This window comes from Coregonus clupeaformis, chromosome 20, assembly GCF_020615455.1.
Source record: "Coregonus clupeaformis isolate EN_2021a chromosome 20, ASM2061545v1, whole genome shotgun sequence".
NCBI classification, from domain to species: domain Eukaryota; kingdom Metazoa; phylum Chordata; class Actinopteri; order Salmoniformes; family Salmonidae; genus Coregonus; species Coregonus clupeaformis.
Window position 1 is genome coordinate 43,034,741 of NC_059211.1, and position 19,801 is coordinate 43,054,541.

At 44.2% G+C, this 19,801-nt stretch overlaps 3 non-coding genes across 3 annotated transcripts; all 3 read right to left on the reverse strand.

The window, feature by feature from the left end:
* On the reverse strand, positions 1 to 73 carry trnav-aac. Its single transcript has one exon. It is a non-coding gene; the product is annotated as a tRNA-Val (tRNA).
* Positions 74 to 11,598: 11,525 nt separating this feature from the next.
* trnav-aac lies at positions 11,599 to 11,671 on the reverse strand. The gene has a single exon. It is a non-coding gene; the product is annotated as a tRNA-Val (tRNA).
* A 7,676-nt stretch (positions 11,672 to 19,347) lies between these two features.
* trnad-guc lies at positions 19,348 to 19,419 on the reverse strand. Its single transcript has one exon. It is a non-coding gene; the product is annotated as a tRNA-Asp (tRNA).
* Between the last annotated feature and the right edge of the window lie 382 nt (positions 19,420 to 19,801).

A 19,801-nucleotide genomic window follows, 5' to 3' on the forward strand; every position in this document is an offset into this window, starting at 1 on the left:
TGTTTCCGCCCGGTCTCGAACCGGGGACCTTTCGCGTGTTAGGCGAACGTGATAACCACTACACTACGGAAACTGAAGAGTACAGGCAGCCTACGGGTTTGATGTTGGTTGAAATTCTGTTAGAGGGTCCTGTCCATATTTGACTGTTCACCTTTGATATTTCGGTGGCTCTTCCTCTGAGTGCAGATACTCCAATCCCTTCAGAATTTCCCCCAGTATGGTGTCAATATAGATATATTCTAGAGACCCAGGGCGTAGTTGAGGAGAGAGATTGTGGGATGGGACGGAAAGAGAGAAAGCAAAGATTAAGAAAAAATAAAGAGAAAAATGAAAAAAATTACAATACATCAGAGTTTTAAAAATATATATGCACCCCCCCTCCCCAACGTTAAAAATATTTTCAAACAAATATGCACCAGACCTCCCCAACGTTCAAAATATTTTCACATGACCCTCCCCTTGTACTGTAAAATTAATTGAACACCCTCCCCCTCATAGAATTAACTCAAAATAATGTTTACGCCCACAAATAACAATAACCCTTTGTTTATCAACGTGGATATCGACTTTGCCACTTCAGCATACTTTTGTTGTGCAGTCGATGCAATTCAGGGCTACGGGCCAGAAGGTTAGGGTTCGCGGACCACCACTCACCCTGTCTGTTTCATTACTTCAAGATCAGAGCCGGATGAAGACACCTAGGGGGAATCAGATTTTCGACATTTTGATGCAATATTTATAAATTATATAAAGTAAATGCAACACATTTTCCACCAACAGGTTTCTGTGCCAATGCACCACACAACCAACAAACAAAACATACCGATTTCGGGCACTTCAATATCATGGTTTGCGTTTTCAACACCACAATAAATAGACTATGTCAATCTGGATTTACAGAAAACACATCCCTCCCTACCTAAATGTACCCAGTATTGAAGGCTTGGCTTGACAATCTCCGAATATCATTTAACTTTTTGGTGTTTTGAATCAGATGTCTCTTTCCATTCATCGAATTGCTGCTGTACAGTTTGGATTGATTTATTGATTTATTTTGTTTGATTTTTATTGATTTATTGATTTTATATACACAAATAATGTTAAAAGTGACCGGGATTGCACAGTAAAGTCAAGGACTTGTTTCCATTGTGGTCCCTACATTTGCTACAGCATATGCTACAGTAATATAAGGACTAAATGCGCTGTCTAATTGACACATCCCCATCTGGCTTTCGAGGGTCACCTTATTTTTTAATTGTAAAGATTATTTTTGTTTAATTATTTCAGCTATAGAGTTTTAAAACAGCATATCACTTGAATATTGTTGCTTTAAATCAGTGTGCACGCGAGCATGTTGTCAGTCTTTCTCTCTCTCCATCAATTCCATTCAAATTGCATCCAAAATAGACAAATATAAATATACACTGAGTGTACAAAACATAAAGGACACCTGCTCTTTCCATGACAGAGACTGACCAGGTGAAAGCAATGATCCCTTATTGATGGCACATGTAAAATCCACTTCAATCAGTGTAGATGAAGGGGAGGAGACAGGTTTTTAAGCCTTGAGACAATTCAGACATGGATTGTTTATGTGTGCCATTCAGAGAGTGAATGGGCTTACATTTACATTTACATTTTAGTAATTTAGCAGACGCTCTTATCCAGAGCGACTTACAGTTAGTGAATACATATTGTTTTATACTGGCCCCCCGTGGGAATCAAACCCACAACCCTGGCGTTGCAAACGCCATGCTCTATCAACTGAGCTACATCCCTGCCGGCCAGTCCCTCCCCTACCCTGGACAACACTGGGCCAATTGTGTGCCGCCCATGAGTCTCCCGGTCGCGGCCGGGACACAAGATTTAAGTGCCTTTGGATGAGGTATGGTAGTAGGTGCCAGGCGCACCGGTTTGTGTAAACAAATGCAACGCTGCTGGGTTTTTCACATTCAACAGTTTCCCATGTGTATCTGTCATGTGAATTTCTATCTCTAATTCAACCTAAGCTTGAATCATTACCAGAGGTTGTAAGGCTCTGGTTTTAACATCAATGATTCAAGGTCCACAACCCACAAGTATTATCTGTATATTTATTCATGGAGAGCTCTGGCACCAAAAACACATACATACTGTTTTTATACCTCTTGACAAACAAAGGCACTATGATCCTCCCACCTTTAGGTGGCTTTCTTAAACAGTTTCCGCCTTCCCCTTCACCCTTGAATGTTTAGTACCGCCCCCTCTGTTAGTGGGTTGACACTACATGATAATTCTAACATTTATACTGTATTTGGGGTGAAATCCTTTAGTCATTATTCTTAAAATCCAAATTAATCTAACAATAAGAATGGTCCACCACCCAAACGACATCCAGCCAACTTGACACAACTGTGGGAAGCATTGAAGTCAACATGGGCCAGCATCCCTGTGTAATGCTTTTGACACCTTGTAGAGTTAATGCCCCGACGAATTGAGGCTGTTCTGAGGGCAAAAGGGGTGGGTGCAACTCAATATTAGGAAGGTGTCCTTAATGTTTTGTACACTCAGTGTATGTATGTATGTATGTATGTATGTATGTATGTATGTACAGTGGGGGAAAAAAGTATTTAGTCAGCCACCAATTGTGCAAGTTCTCCAACTTAAAAAGATGAGTGAGGCCTGTAATTTTCATCATAGGTACACGTCAACTATGACAGACAGAATGAGAAAAAAATTTCCAGAAAATCACATTGTAGGATTTTTAATGAATTTATTTGCAAAATATGGTGGAAAATAAGTATTTGGTCAATAACAAAAGTTTCTCAATACTTTGTTATATACCCTTTGTTGGCAATGACACAGGTCAAACGTTTTCTGTAAGTCTTCACAAGGTTTTCACCCACTGTTGCTGGTATTTTGGCCCATTCCTCCATGCAGATCTCCTCTAGAGCAGTGATGTTTTGGGGCTGTCGCTGGGCAACACAGACTTTCAACTCCCTCCAAAGATTTTCTATGAGGTTGAGATCTGGAGACTGGCTAGGCCACTCCAGGACCTTCAAATGCTTCTTACGAAGCCACTCCTTCGTTGCCCGGGCGGTGTGTTTGGGATCATTGTCATGCTGAAAGACCCAGCCACGTTTCATCTTCAATGCCCTTGCTGATGGAAGGAGGTTTTCACTCAAAATCTCACGATACATGGCCCCATTCATTCTTTCCTTTACACGGATCAGTCGTCCTGGTCCCTTTGCAGAAAAACAGCCCCAAAGCATGATGTTTCCACCCCCATGCTTCACAGTAGGTATGGTGTTCTTTGGATGCAACTCAGCATTCTTTGTCCTCCAAACACGACGAGTTGAGTTTTTACCAAAAAGTTATATTTTGGTTTCATCTGACCATATGACATTCTCCCAATCCTCTTCTGAATCATCCAAATGCACTCTAGCAAACTTCAAACGGGCCTGGACATGTACTGGCTTAAGCAGGGGGACACGTCTGGCACTGCAGGATTTGAGTCCCTGGCGGCGTAGTGTGTTACTGATGGTAGGCTTTGTTACTTTGGTCCCAGCTCTCTGCAGGTCATTCACTAGGTCCCCCCGTGTGGTTCTGGGATTTTTGCTCACCGTTCTTGTGATCATTTTGATCCCACGAGGTGAGATCTTGCGTGGAGCCCCAGATCGAGGGAGATTATCAGTGGTCTTGTATGTCTTCCATTTCCTAATAATTGCTCCCACAGTTGATTTCTTCAAACCAAGCTGCTTACCTATTGCAGATTCAGTCTTCCCAGCCTGGTGCAGGTCTACAATTTTGTTTCTGGTGTCCTTTGACAGCTCTTTGGTCTTGGCCATAGTGGAGTTTGGAGTGTGACTGTTTGAGGTTGTGGACAGGTGTCTTTTATACTGATAACAAGTTCAAACAGGTGCCATTAATACAGGTAACGAGTGGAGGACAGAGGAGCCTCTTAAAGAAGAAGTTACAGGTCTGTGAGAGACAGAAATCTTGCTTGTTTGTAGGTGACCAAATACTTATTTTCCACCATATTTTGCAAATAAATTCATTAAAAATCCTACAATGTGATTTTCTGGATTTTTTTTCCTCAATTTGTCTGTCATAGTTGACGTGTACCTATGATGAAAATTACAGGTCTCTCTCATCTTTTTAAGTGGGAGAACTTGCACAATTGGTGGCTGACTAAATACTTTTTTTCCCCACTGTATGTATATATACACTGAACAAAAATATAAACACAACATGCAACAATTTCTAAGATTTTACTGAGTTACAGTTCAAATGAGGAAATCAGTCAATTGAAATAAATAAATGAGGCCCTAATCTATGGATTTCACATGACAGGGATGGACGTACTGCCAAATTCTCTAAAACAACGTTGGAGGCTGCTTATGGTAGAGAAATGAACATTCAATTCTCTGACAATAGCTCTGGTGGACATTCCTGAAGTTCCAATTGCAACTTGAGACATATGTGACATTGTATTGTGTGACAAAACTGCACATTTTAGAGTGGCCTTTTATGTCCCCAGCACAAGGTGTACCTGTGTAATGATAATGTTGTTTAATACGCCACACCTGTCAGGTGGATGGATTATCTTGGCAAAGGAGAAATGCTCACTAACAGGGATGTAAACAAATTTGTGCACAAAATTAGAGAGAAATAAGCTTTTAGTGCAAATGGAACATTTCTGGGATCTTTTATTTCAGCTCATGAAACATGTGACCAACACTTTACATGTGTTTATATTTTTGTTATATATACAGTACCAGTCAAAAGTTTTAGAACACCTACTCATTCAAGGGTTTTTCTTTATTTTTACAATTTTTTATATTGTAGAATAATAGTGAAGACATCAAAACTATGAAATAACACATATGGAATCATGTAGTAACCAAAAAATGGTTTGAGATTCTTCAAATAACCACCCTTTGCCTTGATGACAGCTTTGCAGACTCTTGGCATTCTCTCAACCAGCTTCATGAGGTAGTCACCTGAAATGCATTTCAATTAACAGGTGTGCCTTCTTAAAATAATGTATTTCCTTCTTAATGCATTTCAGCCAATCAGTTGTGTTGTGAAGGTGTGTGTGTGTGTGGGGGGGTATACAGAAGATAGCCCTATTTGGTAAAAGACCAAGTCCATATTATGGCAAGAACAGCTCAAATAAGCAAAGAGAAACGACAGTCCATCATTACTTTAAGACATGAAAGTAAGTCAATAAGGAAAATGTCAAGAACTTTTAACGTTTCTTCAAGTGCAGTCGCAAAAAACATCAAGAGCTATGATGAAACTGGCTCTCATGAGGACCGCCACAGGAATGGAAGACCCAGAGTTACCTCTGCTGCAGAGGATAAGTTCATTAGAGTTACCAGCCTCAGAAATTGCAGCCCAAATAAATGCTTCACAGAGTTCAAGTAACAGACACATCTCAACATCAACTGTACAGAGCAGACTGTGTGAATCTGCAAAGAAACCACTACTAAAGGACACAAATAAGAAGAAGAGACTTGCTTGGAACAAAAGAAACACAAGCAATGGACATTAGACCGGTGGAAATGTGTCCTTTGGTCTGGAGTCCAAATTGGAGATTTTTGGTTCCAACCGCCGTGTCTTTGTGAGACGCGTGTGGGTGAATGGATGATCTCCGCATGTGTATTTCCCACTGTAAAGCATGGAGGAGGAGGAGGTGTTATGGTGTGGGGATGCTTTGCTGGTGACACTGTCTGTGATTTATTTAGAATTCAAGGCACACTTAACCAGCATGGCTACTACAGCATTCTGCAGCGACATGCCATCCCATCTGGTTTGGGCTTAGTGGGACTATCATTTGCTTTTCAACAGGACAATGACCCAACGCACCTACAGGCTGTGTAAGGGCTATTTTACCAAGAAGGAGAGTGATGGAGTGCTGCATCAGATGACCTGGCCTCCACAATCCCCCGACCTCAAACAAATTGAGATGGTTTGGGATGAGTCGGACCGCAGAGTGAAGGAAAAGCAGCCAACAAGTGCTCAGCATATGTGGGAACTCCTTCAAGACTATTGGAAAAGCATTCCAGGTGAAGCTGGTTGAGAGAATGCCAAGAGTGTGCAAATCTGTCATCAAGGCAATTGTTGGCTATTTGAAGAATCTCAAATATAAAATATATTTTGATTTGTTTAACACTTTTTGGTTACTACATGATTCCATATGTGTTATTTCATAGTTTTGATGTCTTCACTATTATTATACAATGTAGAAAATATTAAAAATAAAGAAAAACCTTTGAATGAGTAGGTGTTCTAAAACTTTTGACCGGTAGTGTATGCACACCTAAAACTCATCAGTATTGACAATCAGATATGTGCTTTCATGGATATAAACAATGATTTTGGGGGTTCTTATCAACATTTCAGAAAAAAGCCTGTTTAATTAAATTAAATGGTATGTAGTAGCCTCTTAAATTCCACTAGATTGCAGTAATGAGCAGCAATTAACCCTGGAGTCTTTGAACCCGGTTGGTATTTAGAGCTTTGAAATGGCAGATGATAAGTAGGAGTGACACACAGACACTGCATTAAAATGTGAGGCAATCAGACTTTTGTATTACTTTGCTTTTTAAAATAGTTATATTGCATTTTACCCACCCACCCACTTGCCGTCAAATCCTTGCTTCCTCATTACTTGTTTCCTCCATTCCTCGCCTCTTTCAAAGCACATCAGTGGAGGCGGCCCGAGGGGAGGAACCTTCAATCCTCTCCTCTTCCCTAATGTGCTTTGAGAGAGAGATGAGGAATGAAGGAAACAAGGACGCAAGGATTTGACAGCATTTTTAGAGTGAGTGAGTAGCCATGATACCCAGGCCCTGTTCAGACACAACCCTTAGCCCCTACCCCATAGACACTTGTGGAGATCTGAGAAGATTGGACAGGAGTAAGCAATACCACCACAATTCCACCAAGCCTATCAGAGGGTAAAGGTGGAGCTCTCACCATTTCACCACCCATCAATCCCTCTCAGGCTAAGGTTGTGTCTGGACAAGGCCTGGGTATCACGGCTACCCACCCACTCAGGCACTGTCTAAAAATATTACTAGATGTCAAATCCTTGCTTCCTCTGTCCTTGTTTCCTTCATTCCTCACCTCCCAGTCAAAGCAAATTGGGGGAGAGGTTTGAAGGTTTCTCCCCTCGGGCTTCCTCCTTCGATGTGCTTTGAAAGAGAGGCGAGGAATGGAGGAAACACTCGGAGGAAGCAAGGATATGACGCCTAGTGGGTGGGTCAATAAACACTTTCATTTTTTATCTTAAATCTAAAAATAGAAATTGAGAAATATAATTTTATCTTGGCATTAATATATGAATTAATAATAGCTTTTAATAGATTACTTAATAGATTGTAGATTAATAGAATAAAGTTAGAAGGGTGAACTCCTTTTTTGAAAGGACAGGAAGTGTTGGATGTGCATTGGGCCAATGACAGGCATTCCACATTTAACCCCACCCACTTGTGAAAATCGAAATATCAAGTGTTACTTTTTGTTCATATGCAAAGAAAAAGCGAACAAAAAAATCTAGCAATTTTTATTTTCCGTAAAAGAAATACAATAAAATAAACAGCTGTTTTCATGTTGCTGATTTTTCAGTTTTAAATCGGACAACAATTGGCCAAAAAGTACACAGCCCTACACACAGTGGCAAGTTTTTTAGGTACACCACCCTGTTCATGAAAATGGTTCACTCCTACAGACAGTGGCTTGCTATATAAAGCAGGCAGACAGGCATCGAGGCATTCAGTTACTGTTCGATTGAACGTTAGAATGGGCAAAACGAGTGACCTAAGCGACTGAGTGTGGTATAATCATCGGTGCCAGGCGTGCCAGTTCCAGTATCTGAGAAACGGCCGGCCTCCTGGGCTTTTCACACACAAGTTTTTAGGGTTTACCGAAAATGGTGTGACAAACAAAAAACATCCAGTCAGCTGCAGTCCTGTGGGCGAAAACAGGTCGTTGAAGAGAGGTCGAAGGAGAAAGGAAAGAATCGTGCAAGCTAACAGGCGAGCCACAAACAGACAAATAACGGTGCAGTACAACAGTGGTGTGGAGAATGACATCTCGGAACGCAAAACTCGTCTGTCCTTGTCAAGGATGGGCTATTGCAGCAGACAACCACACCAGGTTCCACTTCTTTCAGCTAAAAACAAGAAGAAGTGGCTCCAGTGGGCATGCGATCCCCAACACTGCACAATTTAGGAGTGGAAAAACATTGCCTGGTCCGACAAATACCAATTACTGTTGCGTCATGCTGATCGCAGAGTCAGGATTTGGCGTAAGAGGCATGAGTCCATGGACCCATCCTGCCTGTTGTCAACAGTACAGGCTGGTGGCGGTGGTGTAATGGTGTGGGGAATGTTTTCCTGGCACACGTTAGGTCCCTTGATACCAATTGAGCAATGTGTCCAAGCCCTGAAGAATTCAGGCTGTTCTGGAGGCAAATGGGGGTCCGACCTGATACTAGATGGGTGTACCTAAAAAACTGGCCACTGAGTGTATATTGTTTCAATATGGTAGATATTGTAGTCATTGTCTGTGTATCAAGTTTTCAAACTATAATTTCAAGTTTACCAAAGTTTCATACATTCAACTTCTCAGATGCATTCAGATTAGGTTTTCAAATTCAGTTCTCTAAATACGGTATGAAAGTGACACTTCCTCGTTTTGTAGGCTAAGAACGAACCTCAAATTGGCATCATCAATGTCATGTAAACGCGGTCATTTAAGATATACACTGAATAAAAATATAAACGCAACATGTAAAGTGTAAGTCCCATGTTTCATGAGCTGAAATAAAAGATCCTCACAATACTCACAAAAAGCGTATTTCTCTACCATAACCCACCTTCAACATTGTTTTAGAGAATTTGGCAGTACGTCCAACCGGCCTCACAACCGCAGACCACGTGTAACCACGCCAGCCCAGGACCTCCACATCCGGATTTCTTCACCTGCAGGGTAGTAATGTTATGAGTTGGGATTATGGTTCATTATTTAGCTAGCTAGCTAGCTAGCTACATGTCTAAACCATTTCCCTGTACCGTTTACACCTTCTGTATCCTGTGCATGTGACAAATAAAATGTGAAGAACAACATGCCCAGCACCAAAGTCAAATTAGGATATAACGTTAGGCCAACGAGACAGTGTCCAAGTTGTAAAATTCTCCAGTTGAATGACCTGCTTTTATTTCGTCACACTCACAACCGTAAGCTATTTTCTGTAATTAGCTCTCCATTAACTTGTAAATGATGATCTTGTTGTGAGTTTATTTTCCTGTTATGATTAATACAAATTAAGACGTTGTCAGCTATATGATATGGTCATTATTTGAACTGGCTTAACTTAATGTTAGCTAGCTAACAAGCTAGAAACTAACCAAAACATTGTTTAGAAAGTTGCTTTTAGTTGCCTGGTTTGCTAGACTGACATACACTAAATTCATTTTTAAATGGATGGGTTTATTGGTGTTAAAATACACCAGTTATGCTATTTTGGACCACCAGGCTGCTGATTTTGTTTATACTTTTTCATAACGACAACAACAATTTTGATGTCGGATGACAATAGAATGTTCATGATGTCACTGCGACAACTATATACAGACATGTCGATAGACTTAGTATAAACCAGCCTTTAGTCTTGAAATCTTTGGTTGTTTAGTACACTACCATACTCACTGTTTAGCACATGGCCTCACATGTGAATCCTTAAAGAGATGGGTAGGGCTAAGGTTTAAGTGGGTGTGAACAATGTTGAATGGGTGTAGACAAAGAAGAGCTCTCCAGTAGATGTACCAAAACATTCAAGGGGCCATTTTCTCAAAAGTGGGATTACAAGTTTATCAACTTTCAAAGCAGAATTACTTTCCCATTGTTCCTCAACTGTAGTGTATGATATACCATTTTCTACCTCTGAGTCTCTACTTTTAGCCAATGTAAAAAACACAATTTCAAATTTTCTACATAAGACTGAATTGAGCAGGTTGGTCACATTTGAAGAACCAGGGAGTACCAGTACCAGATGAATGTGCAGAGGTACGAGGTATTTAAGGTAGATATGTAGGGTAAAGTGACTAGGCATACATAATATAGGTAGATAATAATAAAAAACAGAGTAGCAGCAGCAAATGATGAGTGTAAAAGTGTGTCTGTGTGCGTGTGTAATGTCTATGCATGTGTACTTGTTTGTGTTGTGTCGGTATGGGTGTGTTATGTGTGTGGGTGGCTATGTATTGTATGTGAATGTGTGGGTTTTGTGTGGAAGTGTCAATGTATTGTGTGTGAGTGAGTGTGTATATGGTGTGTATCACAGGAGGTTGGTGGCACCTTAATTGGGGAGGACGGGGGGCAGTATGAAAATGTATGCACTAACTGTAATTCGCTCTGGATAAGAGCCTCTGCTAAATGACTCAAATGTAAAAAATGTGCTGTCCTCGTCATTGACCTGGCAATGGCTTTCGATACTGTTTATCACTTATTGCTAATTCAGAGGCTATCCTCAATTTGCCTAGACAAGGCTGCATGTAACTGGTTTAAAAATTACTCGACAGATAGAACTCAATGTGTATGGCGTTAAATCCGTTTTCCTGGATATTACGGAAGGTGTCCCGCAGGAGCCGATTCTGGGTTGTTTACATTAACAATATCGACGTAACAATATTCTGCACTTTGTATGCAGATGATACTGTTGTGTATGCTATTTCCCCCACGGTTGACCAGGCTCTATCTGCCTTCATTGTATTACAGAAGAACTTGATTGACCTGAAATTAGTATTGAATGCAGGTTAAACTAAGTAAGTATATGATAAATAAAAACATTTAAATTACTTTTTGACAAATAGACGAAATCTTCATCAGCCCCATTGGAGGATGCATTGAGTAGAAGAACAGAGTTTTAAACCCAAAGTGCCAAACGGGCCAATACTTCCGGGAACGCCTATTTGAAAAGCAGTTTCTAGGCATCTTCATACTAAACAATCTTCGGTAGAACTTTCAGTCATACACTAGTCCTCAAGAGAACCTTCATAACAATATTGTGATACAATGTGCAACCCATGAATAGTGGCCTGGAAATACAATGACATTGTTAAAGTATGCAAATAATTAGTAGGAAACAACTTTGCCATCATTATGATGTCGTCAAATTTACTGTGGACAGATGGCAATGTTACCAATACCTAGCAAAGTTCGTAAAAAATACCTAGCAATGCTAACGTTAGCTAGCTAAAATCCGATGATCTTCCCTCAATTTGAGCTAGCTGGCTAACGTAATACTGCATGTTCAAGTCAATCTGACGACATCACGATGACAAAAGGTTTTCCTACCTATTATTTTTGCCTCCTTTAGAAATGTAATTGAATTTCCAAGCTACTATAATGCACTTTTGACTAAATCTTAATCAACGCCAATTGACAGACAATGCATTGAGTATAACGTTCAGTCGGGAATCAGTGTCCTAAAGATTGTTCAAAACATTATTTTTACGAATTGTGCAAAACATGAATACAGAATTTATTTGTTTGTTTATTTTTAGACATTGGCCATAGCCTAACACTACAATTTACTTTTAGAAAATGTGTTTCCGCCCGGTCTCGAACCGGGGACCTTTCGCGTGTTAGGCGAACGTGATAACCACTACACTACGGAAACTGAACATATTCAGCAGAAGTATTGTAAATAAACAACCTGTGTAAGTACCTTAACCTACAGAATACAGTAGCTTCTATACAGCAAGTTCTCATTTACATATAGGTTATTTGAAGAAATGCTGAAGACCGTTATATATAAAACAGGGATTCACCATTGAGACCAGGTTTCACTTTCGCAAGGGAGCCCTGCACATACAATTCATAGACGAAATCAAATCAAATACAAACAAAAATACAGCACAACAATCAAGAAAAACAGTCACATTCCTCAGCAAATAGTTCCCCAATCAATATTAAAAAATTGCCCAAGCAGCATCAGAGCGTCCAATTGCAGTGTATTTTGCAGTTGGTTCCAGCAATGAGGTGCATTAAAACTAAAAGCTGATTTACCTAATTCATGTTTCTTTACACTTTAACAACGAAGTTAGGTAAGTTGGAAGCTGGTGAAGTATATAATGTATATATAATTTTATTTTTATTTTTTATTTTATTTAACCTTTATTTAACTAGGCAAGTCAGTTAAGAACAACTTCTTATTTACAATGAAGGCCTACCAAAAGGCAAAAGGCCTCCTGCGGGGACAGAGATTGTCACGGTTTACTAAGCCAGAACCCAGAAGCAGACCAGGACAAGGTGAGTTGAAACGAAGGTGAGTATTTATTTAACAGCTTCAAAAAATGATGTAGAATAATCCAGGGGACAGAGCGGACGGTGGAGATGAGTTGGTGGAGGTGCAGTGGTAGATCCAAGAATGGCTCGGCAGCCGCCGACAACCAGGCAGGGGTTGGGTGAAGGTTCCGGGAGATTGACTGCAGATAGAAACAAAACGGAGGTAAGTACACGGCAAGCCAACCAGGTGCAAAACAACAAAACTAATGCTAGAAACTCCAAGGCTGATACACTGACAAACATACTGTTCATGGCTAACGATCCGGCAGGGAATGGATGTTAGGCCAGAGCCTAAGAAGGGTGATGATCAGGACCAGGTGTGCAGATTGCTGATGGGATGCAGGTGCGGAAATCAAGAGAGCTCCCCGGAGCGTTCCAGAACCCTCGGGAAACTGGAGATCACGAGCAGAAAAACTAGTCCACAGACAGGACCCGACTCAGACTGCCGGGATCGTTACAGTACCCCCCTCCGGCGAACGCCACCGGGCGGACTCCCGGAGCGCCAGGATGGAGGCGGTAGAAGTCACTGATGAGGTCAGCATCTAGGATCTGTCGCCGCGGAATCCAACTCCTCTCTTCAGGACCATACCCCTCCCAGTCCACGAGATACTGGAAACCCCGGCCCCGCCGTCTGGAATCCATGATGCGTCGCACCGTGTAGGCAGGACCACCTCCGATCATCCGAGGAGGAGGAGGAGGAGGCGGAGGAGGCAACAGAGGACTGAGGAAAACAGGCTTGAGGCAGGAGACATGAAAGGTGGGATGGACTCTGAGCGTCCTCGGGAGTTTGAGTCGAACTGCCACCGGATTGATCACCTTCTCCACCACAAACGGACCAATGAACTTCGGTAACAACTTCCCTAGACTCAGTCCGTAAAGGAAGATCCCGTGTGGCCAACCAGACCCTATCTCCGATGATGTAGGTGGGAGCGGGGATCCGGCGACGATTCGCCTGGAGCTGATACCGGTCCGAAACTCTAAGGAGTGCCTTTCTGGCCCGATGCCAGGTCCGGTGGCAACGGCGAATATGGGCCTGAACAGAAGGCACTGAGAGCTCCTTCTCCTGAGAAGGGAACAAGGGAGGTTGGTAGCCATACAGGCACTGGAAGGGAGACATCCCAGTGGCAGATGTAGGGAGAGTATTGTGGGCATACTCAACCCAAGGCAACTGAGAGACCCAGGAGGTGGGGTTGGAAGAGGCCAGGCAGCGTAGCGTGGATTCCATCTTCTGGTTGGCTCTCTCCGCCTGACCATTAGATTGGGGGTGAAAACCAGATGTGAGACTGACTGTAGCTCCAATGGCCAAACAGAAGGACTTCCAGACAGCAGAGGTAAACTGAGGGCCACGGTCGGAAACGATATCACTGGGCAACCCGTGGACCCTGAAAACCTCCCTAACCAGGATCTCGGACGTCTCCGAGGCAGAGGGAAGCTTGGCAATTGGCACAAAGTGGGCGAACTTGCTGAATCTGTCCACGATAGTCAGAACGACCGTGTTCCCCTCAGAAGCGGGCAACCCAGTGACAAAGTCCAGGGCCAGATGCGACCATGGTCGCGGGGAATAGGAAGGGGGTGAAGTAGTCCAGAGCTGGGCCGATTGGTACTCTTATTCTGCGCACACACTGGACAGGCAGCAACATAACCCCGAGTATCCTCGGCCATGGCAGGCCACCAAAAAGCGTCTGCGAAGAAACGCCATCGTCCGAGCCACGCCAGGGTGACAAGCCATCTTGCTGGCGTGGGACCATTTGAGGACCGCAGGACGAACCGACTCAGGCACAAACAACCGACCGGGTGGACCGTTACCGGGACCGGGCTGCGTCCGAAGAGCCGCCATCACCTCCTCCTCAATCTTCCACCTAACAGCTCCCACGACGCAGTTCCGGGGAAGAATTGTCTCGGTCTTGGACCCACTCTCCTCCGTCTTGGAGAACATCCGAGACAAGGCGTCCCGCCTTGCCGTTCTTAGATCCAGGTCGGAACGTCAGGGAAAAATTGAATCGTCCGAAAAACAACGACCACCTGGCCTGACGGGAGTTGAGACGTCTAGCCGATTGCACGTAAGCAAGATTCTTGTGGTCAGTCCAGACAATAAACGGCTGCTCCGCCCCCTCCAACCAGTGGCGCCACTCCTCCAAGGCAAGTTTCACCGCGAGAAGCTCCCGGTTACCCACATCGTAATTCCTCTCCGCAGGCGAAAGGCGACGGAGTAGTAGGCGCAGGGATGGAGTTTACTGTCCGTGGAGCATCGCTGCGACAGGATGGCGCCAACTCCCACATCGGACGCGTCCACTTCAACGACGAACTGACGGGCCGTGTCCGGTTGAGAGAGAATCGGTGCGTTGGTGAATCGCCTCTTCAAATCCAGAAACGCTCGATCCGCCTCCGGATTCCACTTGAAGCTCCTGATACTGGAAGTCAAGGCCGTTAACGGAGCGGCCACACGGCTGTAATCCCGGATGAATCTGCGGTAGAAATTCGCAAACCCCAAAAATCTCTGGAGCTGCAATCTCGTACCGGGCTGGGCCCATTCCAGAACCGCTCTAACCTTCTCCTGGTCCATCCTAATCTCTCCCCTGGAGATGATGTACCCGAGAAAGGATGTCGTGTGGGCGTGAAACTCGCACTTCTCGGCCTTCACGAACAGGCGATTCTCCAACAATCGCTGCAGAACCTGCCGGACATGCTGGACGTGGTCGGAAGGTTCCTTCGAGAAGATCAGAATGTCATCCAGGTAAACAAACACAAAGAGACCGATCATATCTCTCAGGGACGTCGTTCACCATACTCTGGAATACCGCTGGAGCATTGGTCAGTCCAAACGGCATCACCTGATACTCGAAGTGACCCATCGGTGTATTGAAACCCGTCAACCACTCGTCTCCCTCTCTGATCCGGACCATGTGATACGCATTGCGTAGGTCTAGCTTGGTGAACACCGTAGCACCCTGTAAGGAGTCGAAGGCAGAACTCATCAAGGGCAGGGGATACTTGTTCTTGACCGTGATGTCATTCAACCCCCGATAATCAATACACGGTCGAAGAGAGCCATCCTTCTTACCCACAAAGAAGAATCCTGCCCCCAGGGGGTGATGACGAGGGACGAACGAGACCAGCAGCTAGGGACTCCTTGATGTAGGTCTCCAAAGCCTCACGTTCAGGGCGGGAGATACTGTATAACCTTCCCTTGGGGTAGACAGCTCCAGGGAACAGGTTGATGGCACAATCATATGGTCGGTGGGGGAGGGAGTGACAGAGCCTTCTGCTTACTGAACACTTCCCCAAATCGTGATATGTCTCGGGAACCAGGGACAAATCTGGGGGTTTAGCCTCAATCACCTGACTGGGAACCGAATGGGGACAGGCAGTCTTGAGACAGTTAGCATGACAATCAAGGCTCCAACTCGTTACCTTGCCCGTCACCCAATCGAACGTGGGATTGTGTTCCTTCAGCCAGGGGTATCCAAGGACCAGAGGAACATGGGAAGACGGCAGAATGAAGAATGAAATCATCTCCGAATGATTCCCCGACAACAGCATCTTAACCGGTTCAGTCCTCATCGTGATACGTGCCAGACTACTGCCGTTCAGAGTGGTCGCTTCAATGGCTTCCGGCAATTGCTCCTTGGAAAGCCCCAGCTGTTCCACCAACTCGGCATCAAGAAAGCTTCCATCGGCACCTGAATCGATAAAAGCGTTAATCGCTAAGCTCTGATTCCTGTTCACAAGGGTAGCCGGGAAACGGGGTCTGACAGAGGTATTGAGAGGTCGAAACTGGCTCGCTAAAAGTCCTCCCAACTTTAGCGAGCCGCGCAGTTTGACGACCGCCGGGAACAGGTGGCGAGGTAATGTCCCGAACCACCACAGTAGAGGCAACAGTTAGTCCCTACGTCTGAGTTGGCGTTCCTCCTTGGTTAACCCGTGCCGCCCTACTTGCATTGGTTCAGAATCGGGAGACAGGACCTCTCCACTAATCCTGTGTGGTGGACGATGATCGACGTATTCTGGTCCAATCCCGACCCGACTGGAACCTGAGAAGCTGATCGATTGGACGGACCCCATTGCTTCTCCCTCCTTCGCTCTCGGACTCGATTATCCACCCGGATAGACAAGGCTACCAAGCTGTCCAGGTCACTAGGCTCCGGATAGGAGATCAACTCATCCTTGAGCTGCTCCGACAGACCCTGGTAAAAGGCCGCTTGCAGAGACTCCTCATTCCACCCACTCTCCACAGCCAACGTCTTGAACTCGATCACGAAGTCGGCCACGCTGCGAGTTCCTTGGTGAAGCGAAAACAGGCGCCTAGCTGCGTCCCTCCCTCGGACGGAATGGTCGAAGAGCTTCCTCATCTCGGCCGTGAACCCCGGGTATGAAGCCATGCAGGGGTCTTGTCGTTCCCAAACGGCTGAAGCCCACTCCAGCGCTCGACCACGCAGCAACTCAATCACAAAGGCTATCCTAGCCTTGTCTGTGGCATAAGAGTAGGGCTGTAGATCGAACACTAACCCACACTGCATGAGGAAAGAACGGCATCTTCCCAGCTCCCCCTCATATTTATCCGGCGTCGGAACCTTGGGCTCACGGAAGGACACCGCCCAGACGCGGCAGGCGGGATGGGTGAAACCGGTAGTGGATCCTCCACCGGAAACTTGCGCTGGTTCTGGACCTCCGTCAGACCGGTAGAAAGGTTCCGAACTGCCAACGCGATCTCCTGTAGCTCCGTGCTATGATGGCCCAACATCTTCTCCTGATGGGTAATGGCATGGCGAACAGAGTCCAGGTCCGCTGGGTTCATACTGGCCGGATCGTTCTGTCACGGTTTACTAAGCCAGAACCCAGAAGCAGACCAGGACAAGGTGAGTTGAAACGAAGGTGAGTATTTATTTAACAGCTTCAAAAAATGATGTAGAATAATCCAGGGGACAGAGCGGACGGTGGAGATGAGTTGGTGGAGGTGCAGTGGTAGATCCAAGAATGGCTCGGCAGCCGCCGACAACCAGGCAGGGGTTGGGTGAAGGTTCCGGGAGATTGACTGCAGATAGAAACAAAACGGAGGTAAGTACACGGCAAGCCAACCAGGTGCAAAACAACAAAACTAATGCTAGAAACTCCAAGGCTGATACACTGACAAACATACTGTTCATGGCTAACGATCCGGCAGGGAATGGATGTTAGGCCAGAGCCTAAGAAGGGTGATGATCAGGACCAGGTGTGCAGATTGCTGATGGGATGCAGGTGCGGAAATCAAGAGAGCTCCCCGGAGCGTTCCAGAACCCTCGGGAAACTGGAGATCACGAGCAGAAAAACTAGTCCACAGACAGGACCCGACTCAGACTGCCGGGATCGTTACAGAGATAAAAAATATATATAGTACCAGTCAAAAGTTTGGACACACCTACTCATTCAAGGGTTTTTCTTTCGTTTTTACTATTCTCTACATTGTAGAATAATAGTGAAGACATCAAAAATATGAAATAACACATATGGAATAATATAGTAACCAAAAAAGTGTTAAACAAATCAAAATATATTTTATATTTGAGATTCTTCAAATAGCCACCCTTTGCCTTGATGACAGCTCTGCACGCTCTTGGCATTCTCTCAACCAGCTTCATGAGGTAGTCACCTGGAATGCATTTCAATTAACAGGTGTGCCTTCTTAAAAGTTAATTTGTGGAATTTCTTAATGCGTTTGAGCCAATCAGTTGTGTTGTGACAAGGTATACAGAAGATAGCCCTATTTGGTAAAAGACCATGTCCATATTATGGCAAGAACAGCTCAAATAAGCAAAGAGAAACAACAGTCCATGATTACTTTAAGACATGAAGGTCAGTCAATACAGAAAATGTCAAGAACTTTGAAAGTTTCTTCAAGTGCAGTCGCAAAAACCATCAAGCGCTATGATGAAACTGGCTAAAGGACACCCATAATAAGAAGAGAAAATGCAAATAGTCCAGATAGCCATGATTAGCTGTTCAGGAGTCTTATGGCTTGGGGGTAGAAGCTGTTAAGAAGCCTTTTGGACCTAGACTTGGTGCTCCGGTACCGCCTGCTGTGCGCTAGCAGAGAGAACAGTCCTTGACTAGGGTGGCTACCAGCAGGTCTTGCGACGGGTATACAGAGATGACCAGTTTACAGAGGAGTATAGAGTGCAGTGATGTGTCCTATAAGGAGCATTGGTGGCAAATCTGATGGCCTTTAGGGTTCAGGCCGGTGCTGATGGTGGAAGATAACATTAGATGGCAACATTATCATATTGTACAGCAATTTCATCAGGTAACATGAATACAAAACCGGCGAGAGGTGGTTAGAACAGGGTGGGAGGCCAAGAGTCTGTGTAACCAATAGAGAGTCAGAGTCCCGAGTGTGGAAACAAACATAGTCTGTCCCACGGTTGGGTAAACAAGCAAGTTCATAGTCAACAAAGCACGCAGGAGTCATGAGGCAAATAGCATAGAGCACAAGAAAAAAATATAACGACTTGGGCTAGCCATTGTAAATTGAGAGTCACTCGCTCCGACAGTGCATGTGTGCTGGAGGGCTGTGGAACTTTCCTGCCATTGTTAGGCTCAAGAGTGTTCAAACCGCTCACTTCACACTTCCGTGCTAATTGAAGTTGCAGCCAGTACAGGTCAGTTCTGTCCTAGCAGTTTGGTAGTTTAGTAGCCTTATTTATTAAGCTTTATATAACAAAATTACCTAGAGATTATTGTATTTTACTATTTGGCTTCAGAAGTAGGTTCAGACTGAACATTACTCTCTCAGTTTTGTGTTGGATGGTATTTCCACGTTCCGCAGTAATTTCTCTGCAGGTTTTGGTTATGTATACTGTTCTCCTTACAGCCAATCATTATGTTTAATGATCATATTCTACATTTTATCTTGCCCATGATATCGAATTACTGATACGCATAACGTAGACAAATGTCCATCCAAGTAAAATTGTGATGTTTCAGGTATATCGATTACAAATCAACATTGAAAGGGTTTAAAACAAAAAGAATTCCCTCCCCGTCGGGGAATTGAACCCCGGTCTCCCGCGTGACAGGCGGGGATACTGACCACTATACTAACGAGGAATAAATGTTCATCCACACAATGCTTTTTATAAAACTGACAACTTAATGATCGTTTTTACGTGTGATGGGTTGTAATTATACACCGAGGTACAGTGCCTTCAGAAAGTATTCACAGCGCTGATTACAGAAATGATTGCAGTTCAATTGTAGCCATTGTCGATGGTAAAAGATGTCGGCTTCAATACCCTTATGGCATATATAGAACCAGACTTGTTGGACGTCTATGAACACGCTGTCATACATCACTGCAAAGAGCCATCACATTGATGAGAAGTGGGACATGAAGTACGTACTGACAACATGGAGGAGAGGTACACAACAGATAACTTAAAACGGTATTAATACCATCGTTGCTTAGTGGGTGGGGGCCAGCAGTAAGGTG